The 11,222-nt window shown below is 41.0% G+C and overlaps 1 protein-coding gene across 1 annotated transcript in view; it reads right to left on the minus strand.

Moving 5' to 3' along the window:
- SLC16A9 (solute carrier family 16 member 9) overlaps window positions 1–11,007 on the minus strand; it is a 67,779-nt gene extending 56,772 nt beyond the window's left edge. The window contains exon 1 of the mRNA XM_037139934.2: window positions 10,609–11,007. The gene's annotated coding sequence lies outside the window, so the exon portion shown is untranslated. The remainder of the gene's footprint in view (window positions 1–10,608) is intronic.
- Window positions 11,008–11,222: the final 215 nt, after the last annotated feature.

Here is an 11,222-nt window from a genome sequence, read left to right on the forward strand (position 1 = left end):
ATATATGCTGCTTCCAAGAGACCCACCTCAGAACAAAAGATAAACACAGACTAAAACTAAAGGGATGGAAAAATATATTTCATGCAAATGGAAAGGAAAAATAACCTGGAGTAGCAATACTTAACTTCTGACAAAACAGACTTTAAAACCAAGGCTACACAAAGGACACCACATAATGATAAAGGAATCAACAAGAGGATATAAACTTAGTAAACATTTATACACCCAATATAGGAGCACCTACACATGTAAAGCAAATACTGGTAGACATAAAAGAAGAGATCGACAAAAATACAGTCATAATAGGGTATTTTAACACCCCACTGACTTCAATGGATAGATCTTCCGGACAGAAAATTGACAAGGAGACAGCTGCATTAAATGACACACTAGATCAAGTGGATTTAATCTATATCTTCAGAGCATTTTGCCACAAAGCAGAATATACATTCTTTTAAAAAAAATAGATTTCATCTATTTTAAGTATATTTTTATTAATTATACTATTACAGTTGTCCCATTTTTTCCTCTCCTTTATCCCCCTCTGCCCTGTACCCTTTTCCTCCAGCATTCCCCACCTTAGTTCATGTCCATGGGTCATACATATAAGTTCTTTGGCATCTCCATTTCCTATACTATTCTTAATCTCTCCCTGTCTGTTTTGTGCCTACCAATTATGCTTCTTATTCCCTTTACCACTTTCCTGCATTCTCCCTTCTCCCTCTCCCCACTGATAATCCTCCATGTGATCTCCATTTCTGTGATTCTGTTCCTGTTCTAGTTGTTTGCTTAGGTTTTTTTTTTAGATTCAGTATTTTTGAAGAGGGAAAGAAACATTGATGTGCTACAGAAACATAGATTGGTTGCCTCTTGAATGCCCCCAACCCTCCTGGAGTTGCAACCCAAGTATGTGCCCTGACCAGGAATCAAACTGGTGATCTTTTGGTCTGTGGATGATATCCGACACACTGAGCTACACCAGTGGGGGCCAGAACATACATACTTTTCAAGTGCACATGGAAAACTTTCTAGGACAGACCACAGGTTAGGACACAAAATAAGTCTCATTGAATTTAAGAAAATTGAAATCATATGAAGCATCTTCCCTGACCACAATGCTATGAAACTAGAAATCAATCACAGTAAGTAAACTGAAAAACACACAAAGACATGGAAGCTAAATAACATGTTATTAAACAATGAATGGGTCAACAATGAGATGTAGGAAGAAATAAAAAAATAACTTGAAACAAATGAAAGTGAGCATTTTGGGTCCAAAATCTGTGGGAGGTTGGAAAAGCAGTCCTAAGGGGGAAATTCATAGTATTACAGGCCAATCTCAAGAAACAAGAAAAAGTTCAAATAAACGATCTGACTTTAAACTTAAGGGAACTTGAAAAATAACAACAAACAAAGCCCAAAGTGAGTAAAAGAAAGAAAATAATAAAGATCAGAACATAAATAAATAAAATAGAATCTAAAAAAAAATGATAGACAAGGTCAATGAATTCAAGAACTGGTTGTTTGAAAAGATAAAGGAGATTGACAAACCCTTACCACACTCTTCAAGAAAAAAAATGGAGAGGACTCAAATAAATAAAATTGGAAGTGAAAGAGGAGATAAAGAAACTGACACCAAAGAAATACAAAGGATTGTAAGAAAATTTGATGAACAACTATATGCCCACAAACTGGACAGCCTGGGTGAAATGGATAAATTCCTAGAATTATACAGTGTTCCAAAACTAAATCAGGAAGAATCAGAGAATTGGAATGACAAATTACACCTAGTGAAATTGAAACAGGAATTTAAAAAACTTCCAACAAACAAAAGCACTGGACCTGATGACTTCGTAGGTGAATTTTATCAAAGATTCTGAGAAGAACTAACACCTCTCCTTCTCAAACTGTTTCAAAAAATTCCAGAAGAGGGAAGGCTGCCAGGTTCATTTTATAAGGCCAGCATCACCCCATTTGCAAAACCACATAAAGACACCACACAAAAAAGAAAATTACAGGCCGATCTCCCTGATGAACATAGATACTAAAATCTTTAAGAAAATATTAGCAAACCAAATAAAACCATACATCAAAAGCTCATACACCATGATAAAATGGGATTTATTCCAGGAATGCAAGATTGGTACAAATATTGGCAAGTCAATAAATGTGATACCCCACATTAAAAAATGAAGAATAAAACCACATGATCATATCAACAGATGCATTTTATAAAGTCCAGCACCCATTTATAAAAACTCTCAGGAAGGTGGGAACAGAGGGAACATATCTAAACATTATAAGGACAATATATGGTAACCCCCCCTGCCAGCATCATAGTCAACAAACAAAAACTGCACATGTTCCCCTTAAGACTGGGGAAAAAAAAGAGATGTCTGCTTTCATCCCTCTTATTCAACATAGTACTGGAAGTCCTAACCACAGTAATCAGACAAGAAATAAAAAGCATCCAAATTGGAAAGGAAGAAGTAAACTCTCTTTATTTGTATATGACATGATATAGCACATAGAGAACCCTAAAGGTTGCACCAAGTAACTACTAGAACTGATAAATAAATTCAGTAAAGTAGCAGGATACAAAATTAATATCCAGAAATCAGTTGCATTTTTATATGCCATAACAAACTACCAAAAAGAAAAATTAAGAAAACAATCCCATTCACAATTGCTTCAAAAAAATACCTAGGAATAAACCTAGCAAAGGATGTAAAAAAACTCTACTTGGAAAACTATAAGACACTGAAGAATGAAATTGAAGAAGATACAAATAAGTGGAAGCATATACCATATTCATGGACAGAAAGAATACCATTAAAAAGTCTATACTACCCAAAGCAATCTATAGAGTCAATGCAATTCCTATCAAGGTACTAAGAACATATTTCACAGAACTAGAACAAATATATCAAAAATGTTGTGGAACCACAAAAGAATAGCAACAATGATCTTGAGAAAGAACAAAGTTGGAGCCATCCCACTACCTAGTATCAAATTATACTATAAGGCCACAGTCATCAAAACAGAATGGTGTTGGCATAAAAACAGACACATAAATCAATACAACAGAATAGACAGCCAAAAATAACCCCACACCCTTATAGTCAATATTTGATAGAGGAAGCAAGCACATACAATAGGCTAAAGACAATTTATTCAATAAATGGTGTTAGGAAAATCGGACAGATACAGGCAGAAAAATGAAACTAGGTCACCTTCTTAAGCCACACACAAGAATAAATTCAAAATGAACTAAAGACTTAAATGTTAGGTACAAAACCATAAACATTCTAGAAGAAAACATAAGCAGTAAAATCTTGGACATTGCTCATAGCAATAGTTTTCTGATATATCTCCTTAGGCAAGGGAAACAAAACAAAACATAAACAAATGGGACTACATCAAACTAAAACTTTTTTGCACAGAAAAGGCAACCATCAACAAAATAAAAAGACAACCCACAAAATGGGAGAACACATTCGCTGATACATCTGATAAGGGGTTAATATCCAAAATTTATAAAGAACTTAAAATACACACTGAATAGACACTTCTCCAAAGAGGGCAACAGACATGTGAAAATATGTTCAATGCCACTAATCATCAGAGAAATGCAAATTAAAACCACAATGAGATATCACCTCACACTGTTCAGAATGGCCATCATCAATATGTGGTGACAATTTGCAAAGTTGGTGGGAATGCAGACTGGTGCAGCCACTGTGGAAAGCAATATGGAGATAACCTCAAAAAATTTAAAATGGAAACTGCCTTATGACCCAGCAATGCCACTTCTAGGAATTCATCTGAAGAAACTTGAAATACCAATTCAAAAGACTAAAGTGCCCCTGTGTTAACTGCAGTGTTATTTGCAATCACCAAGATTTGGAAGCAGCGCCAATGTCCATTAGTAGATGAGTGGATAAAACAACTATGGGACATTTACACAATGGAATACCACTTGGCTGTAAAAAAGGAGAAAATGTTACCATTTGCAACAGTATGGACAGACCTAGAGAACATTATGCTAAAGAAATAAGCCAGTCGGAGAAAGACAAATATCACATGATTTCACTCACACGTGGAATCTAATGAACAAACGGAACTAACAAGCAAAATAGAGACAAACTCATAGATAGAGAGCAGGCTGACAACTCAGCAGGGTGGGGTGGGCAGTGTTAGGGGCTGGAGGGATTGAGCAAAAAAGAAAAAGGACTCATGGACATGGACAACACTGGTAATTGCAGGTGGGAGAGGAGTATAAAGGGGATAAATGGTAATTGAATAAAATACAATTAAAAAATAAAATGGATCTGGGAAAGCCCTCAGGAAGATGAGCTAATACACTCCTTCCATGTGAAACTGAACTTTTGAACTGGGAAAAAAACAAATGGCTACATCCCAATACAGTTCCTGGAACTGGCTCTGTATCACTGAACTCTCTATCTAAATATATATATATTTTTTCACCTAGCCATAGACACAAGGAATTAATCATATATAAGATACTGTAAGACAGCTTGCCAGCACCAATCACAGCTCTTTCAAAACCACTTCTGTAATCCCTTAGGAAAGCCCCCACCTTTTGCCTTTAGAAACCCTGTCCCTTTCTTTCCACCTCAGAACACAGCTAGGTTTCTACCCAAATCTGTGTTTACAGAATTGTAACTACAAGAAAGGCCTCCAACTAAAGCTTTTGTTTTCCTTGCAGTGTTTAGTTAAATTGATTGACATCCCTGATTCCTTGGAACCTATAGCCTGCATCCATCATTGAATCTGAAGGGCTAGCAAAACACATGGATGATATTTTGAATCTCACTTTTTTAGCAATAAAACATTAGATAGTACGTCAGATGATTTTGTCAAACAATTACCTGATTCTTTCCGAAATGGTTTTAAATGTTAAATATCTAGTGATAGTTAACACACTCTCCGAAGTGCAAGGGAGGGTTGATTCATCACTGGAGCCAGGACAAGAGCAACTGTAGCTCAGAATGGTCATTCAGAAGCTTCTGCTTGTTGTCTCACAGTCCATCAGTCCCAGTTGGGTGTGTGGTTTCTCTGAACATCACTCTTGTTTTATTAACTCAATGCTTCTTTCCTATTGTAACTGTATGCCCTGAGCTTTTCAGATAGAGTCGGGCCCACTTGTCTGTAAAATAGCTCATGGATGTAAAGAAAAGAACATATCTTAGCCTGTCAAATACAAAACTTCCAGCTTAAAAAATTATTACAGAATTTGACTGCATAGTTCTCTTAGGAGCTAGAATGATGAAAAATAATTTGAGATTGGAATCATATGAAAATTCATTACTTTGTTTTCATTATTATTTTTGGAACCATATAAATATGCTATAAAAAACTAAACTTCTGTACTAACATAACTCATAAAAAACAATCCTTAATTTTTTTTATTCACCTAGTTGCAATTCAAGGACATCCTGAGATAGCTCTATGTTTAAGAAGAGAGACAGACTAGGTGGTGAAATCTTGCCAGGGTTAAGATGATGAAGATTACTTTGTCTTAGCACCATGACTCAAGCCTATAAATACACCTTGTCCAAGTGGAAACCAGGATCAATTCCCCAAGTCAGTTATTGTCACACAGCGAGGTGAGAAGGAAGAGCAGGAAGGAAAATGTTCAGAGAAACAACTCTGGGTCTTGAAATCAAATCACACTAATTGTCCCTAACAAGAATAATTAACACAAGCAATTAACTGCAGGGGGTTCTGAATTATGTCAACAATACAGCCATCAAAAAAGGCATCCTTTGATCTTAAAGGCCTTATAAATGTATCGTACATTGTCCAGCACATGGCAAGAAGCTCCTCCGAAGTTATGATAAGGTAGATCTGAAACATGGGATAGAGATAAAATGGGTCAAGTGGAAGACCATGAAAGTCTGAAACCAAAAGGAAACTTGGAAGTCATCTAGAAGTGGCTCTTGGCAGTACTAAGGCCAAGTCTGATTTCTAGACCTCTGGAGGTGTTTTGTTTGGACTGCCAAATTTTAATTTAAATTTAATTTAATTGTTAGCAAGTTTGAATGGATTTCCAATGGTTTAAAACTGGAAGATTTTACATAAAAAGTAAATTTCCAGATTCTCTTGAAAAATGAGAAGATCTGGTAACATGGGGCCCTCAGTCTTAGGTAAAATCATCCAGAACCGAGTAGCCCCGGCCCTCACAGAATGGGCATATTCTCTCCAGCTCCTGACGCTCCCTGATGCAGGACCAAGATTCACTTGCATTCAGAGTCTCCCCTGTACTCTCCTGACATCCTCCCACCCCAGTCTGCCTTGCTGGTTTATGATGCCTGTCCCCACTGGGTAAACTTGTGAACTTGCTGCCCCTGATCTTATCAACCTCTCAATTTCCTATCTGCGTGAGGAAACTGAGGTTCAGAGACATCATGTCAGGGGAGACCAGTATCAAGATCCCTTCCTAACCAATCCAGTGAATAGTCACTTATTCCCGTGTCCTGCTTTCTGGTTCAGAGATAAGATGGTAGAATTTGTAAATCACGCAGAGTCTGAAAATAGATGAAAACATCTAGAGATTTAACAGAGCGAAGGATAGGCAAAATGAGGGCCAGCCATTTAGATCCTGGTTGATTGGAAGAGCAGAAGCCTCCCTCTGTCCCGCGCTCTCACCCACGCTCCCCACACCGCCAGGCTCCGTCCCCTGCATCTTGTCTCCACTCTGCACAAGCCACACCCCACAAAGCCAGGCCCAAATCATAGTAGTGTTCTGGTGAAGAAGTCTATGATAATGCTCTCTGAACCAGTGTGATCTTTTGCGTTATATGATTGTCATAGTTAGTACATGATAATGGGGAGTCCAACCAGTGTGAGAATACACACTTTAGTATGTGATGTACAAACTAGTATATTTGCTATATCACTTTCAGAATAAAAATCAGGACACATGGCAACATACATGGGATACAAAGTACAAAAAGATCTAGTGCAGTTTGGGGGGTGGTTATTGAATGATGAGAAGAATATGTAAAGTTGATATTCTTCCAGAGAATCTGGCAGATCTGGTTTTGGATTTAACGCTGTCACATTCGTTAGTGTTTTGTTTTTTTATCCCACATCCCATCTTTGCTCAGCATTAAAGAGTTTCTTTTCAGTGGGTCATAAACATGCAAGACCATACAGTAGTTCAAAGATGTGTTAGCACATTTAGATATGAAATTATGGAAAGTAAAAATAATCAGAATGTTGTGTAAGGTACAGCTTGATGACGGTAGTTAGCATACTGTATCATATACGTGAAAGTTGCTAAGAGAACAGGTCTCAAAAGTTCTCATCAAAAAATAAATTGTAACTGCGTGCAGTGGTGGATGTTAACTAAACTTATTGTGGTAGGCATTGTGCAATATATAAATATATTATTGTGTCACACAACGGAAAGTAATACAATGTTATATGGCAATTATATCTCAATTAAAAAAATTAAATAGTCAGAATGACAGGAATGAGGATGCAAAGAAAAACCTAGAGAAACACTCCTCCTGCAGGTAGCAGACCCAGTTTCTAGCTTCTGTTAACGATGGTTGTCTTAACCCTTGTTATGTGGTAGCCAAAGGACAGGCTCTCAAGACTGGCTTCTTGCATTCAAATCCTGGTCCCATCATTTACTTACCTGAGGAACTTTATTAAAATTCTCAGTCTAAGACAAAAGTTATGCCTCCATCGATAAAATAAGATGTGTTGGCTCACTTGACATATCATGTTTAATAAGCATTAATAATAATTATTATTATCATTATTATCAGCAGTTGAAACAGAAAATAGAAGGTGGCTTTACTTTGCATATTGGTATTTGCCTATCCAAAGTTTTAATCAAACTAAGAGTTATTATACCATAAAATTACAGATTTGGGGGGGGCTGGATTTAAATAAAAATTAGATTTAAATAAGTTATTTTTTTCTGGAAAATTGACATCACCATGCTATTGGTTCTACAAATCAGATTTGGCCTGAGCACTTGCAAAACATTGAAGGCTATTCGGAACATACTTCAGTAACATTTATAGGAACCAAATATATCACTGACATTTTATTCATTTACTTCTTTTAGAGGGAAGCTCACAAAATTAAACCCCAAGGTCTGAACTACTACAGTTCAGGAGGCTAACGTTATTGGTGTAAATATAGCAGCAATGTTTAATGACATTTTAATTTCTTAGCGTGGCTCGTCATGTTCTCCATAATCTAGCCCCATCCTACTTCTCAGCCCACCTACCTTAAATTCCAGGCTCCAGCCATTTCAACCTGCTCTTCTCCCTGTGAACACACCAGACCGCCACACCTCTGTACCATTCCCTTGTTCCAGCAGGCCATTCCATTGAGAAAAGCCTTTCCGCCCTCAAGTCCCAGCTCAAATGCGACATCCACCACAAAGCTTTTCTCAGTTCTTAACCTTAAGTGAACTTCTCCTTTCCTCTGTCATTTAAGATCACTCTGTTGATATCTCTGCCATATGACGCCAACCACACTGTCTGGTATTGAAGGTATCTGTAAACATGCCTGTCTTTCCCCCACAGGCTAAACTTCTTGAAGGCAGGGACCACATAATTTTCCCAGAAATTTAGTTTTAAGTTCTAGTTCAGTCTCATAATCTACAGTCTCATAATCGACTCCTTTGATGTTTACAAAGAACCGCCTCAAGAGATGGCCAACTAGATCAAAAGATATACATTCTTCTAATTTTTTATTAAAGTTACCAGGTGATTCTTGTAAAGCTATAGTTGTATAAGCAAGACACTTTCTTTTGCATTTTTCCCACTGTCATTCTGTGAATCAAGTTCAAGAAACATTTCACTTAAAAAAAAAGACTACAAAATCTGGGGGTTTAAAAGACTGAGGAGTTAGGAAATAATGCTTGCAAATCTGACCACAGCTGTCTAATTGTCATCCCGCAGCTCAGAATTCATGATCAGATCCACCCCCAAAGCGCCATGATCTGCTGTGATAGGGTTCCAGACCCCAAACAAGGCACACCATCGGCACCCTCTTCCCAAAGTCATAGTCAGGAGTCAGAAGTCGGAATAGATTTCCTAGGGTCCCGATCTTCTTTTGCCCTTCCCTATGTTCATCTGATTGATATGAAGGGTCCTTGTTATGCCACTTGCCTACTCACAAAAGAAACAGAGGAAGATGCTGCTCAGCAGTCAGTGGTGCTAAAAGTCTGAGCTATCACAAAATTGCAGGGTAAACTATTTTGTTATGTAATTTCCACCTCTTGGGGCCTTAAAAAAAAAAACAGACATTTTGGCAAAGACATGGGGACTTAACCCTATTACTTGCACTCATGTGCTATTTAAAAGGAGATGTATCCATACAATGAATAAGTGGTGGTTTCACTTTAGAGTCTTGTCTAGCTTCCTTGGTCCTTTGCCTGAACCATCTAGAAAATTTTCCCGCAGCTGAAGCCAACCCAAATATAAGAAATTGTTAAAACATACACCAAATTAACAGAATCTGGTGGAACATCTGACTACTCTGGTGTGGGGGACATAAACCTACCTACAATTGGAGTTACTGTCCAGGTTAATTCAAGATTTAAAAAAATAAAACACACCCAAACTAACTGTGACACAGGAAAGTGGTCAAAGAATGTTACATTACATAACTTACTATGTAAATAATATATTTAGTGTGAATCTTGCCTAAGTTTCTGAGATGGACCCACCTGTGCTGGGTAAGACCTGGCAACCCCAGGAAATGTTGATTTGCTTTTTGATGACCAACTTTTAAATGATTCTCCGTTGTTTCCAAAGCTCTGGGCGCTGATGAAGCCAGAGTAGGTTGGTACCAAGGGCGAGCCACAGATGGACCGGATCAGCACCAAGTCCTCCCAGGTTCCCACTCGGTGTCCGGCTGGCCCAGGTGCCAGTGTCTTCCCCGGCATCACGGAGGCCGGGCTCCTGCTCTCGCCAGGGCCGACCCGGTGGTGCTGAACTTGGCGCGGCGGTGCAGTACGCGCCCGCCCCTCACGCTGCTTTCCTCACAGCCCCTAAGAATCCCCGGCGTCCCAACCCCGACCCTTCATGGGGCACCTGGGGGCACCAATCCCAACCAAGGCACCTCGATGCCCTCGGGGAAGTAGGGGCCTACTGAGTCATACCCGCCCCCACCCCCGCTCCGCAGCCTCAGCAGCCCCCCTCCCCCCAGATACTACCTTGGGAGTCCTGGGACGGATCTCCACTGTGAACCCAATCCGAGGACACCGTCCTCCCCCAGGACCCCATTTCTCTCTCGCTCTCTCTTCCAACTCCGTTTAAAATGCCGTCCTCAGATTGCTGGGGAAACCTGCCCACCGCGGAAACGCACCCCACCAAAAAAAAAAAAAAGAGCGCTGTCAAGGGGTGGGCGTGAGCGCACTGAATACACTCTCCGGCCCCCGGCACACACCCGAACAAGAAACCGGTTCCAAGCTCTTTGGCCGCGGGTGACAGCGTCGCTGCCGCCTCCCCCTCCTACTCAGAGTCAGAGGAATTACTTCCAGCCTTGGGGAGGTTAGACCCCACGGGCGGCTGCCGACCCTTGGGACCCTCCCCGCGCGCTCCAGCTCCTTACCTGTGTGCCAGACTCTGGGGCGCAGCACAGGACACGTTGCCGGGTGGGCCGGGCAGGTAGTTCAGTGGAGACCTTGGCCGCCGCCGTCCCCCGTAGGTCCAGGCCTGCGGGGCGGCTATTTATCCCGGCCCCAGCCCCGGCCCTGGCCCCTAGGGGAGTATTAGGCAATCGGTCCCGCTACACGCGGCCGCGGTAGCCACCACCCTCTGCCCGCGCCGAGGTCCTCGGAACTGTCGGCCACATGGAGGGAGGGAGCCAGACCCCTCCTCTGGGCTCCACCTTCTCTTTCTCCTCCTCCCCGGGAAGTTATTCCTTGTGTTCCCCCCTCCCCGCCTTCACACACTCCTCTCTTCTTTGCGGGGCACCCTGGCCGGTCTGAACCGGTTGTGAATGCGCGGGTTGCTGGGCGAAAGAAGGAGGAGGTGGAGGAGATGGAGGCGGAAAAGCGGGCGGTAGGGGCGCTGCTCCAGCTCCCGCGGCCCGGAGCCGTGCCGGGCCAAGCCGGCCAGGCGGAGGAAGGGCACTGCCAGGGCCCAGGCGCGGGCCGGGAGCCACTGAGGCGGCAGAGCCTGGAACCACGGGCCGGGCGCCCTCTCCGTGGGTACACGAGAGTG

Source organism: Artibeus jamaicensis, unplaced genomic scaffold (genome assembly GCF_021234435.1).
Source record: "Artibeus jamaicensis isolate MK-2021 breed Jamaican fruit bat unplaced genomic scaffold, CSHL_Jam_final contig_332, whole genome shotgun sequence".
In the NCBI taxonomy this organism is placed as follows: domain Eukaryota; kingdom Metazoa; phylum Chordata; class Mammalia; order Chiroptera; family Phyllostomidae; genus Artibeus; species Artibeus jamaicensis.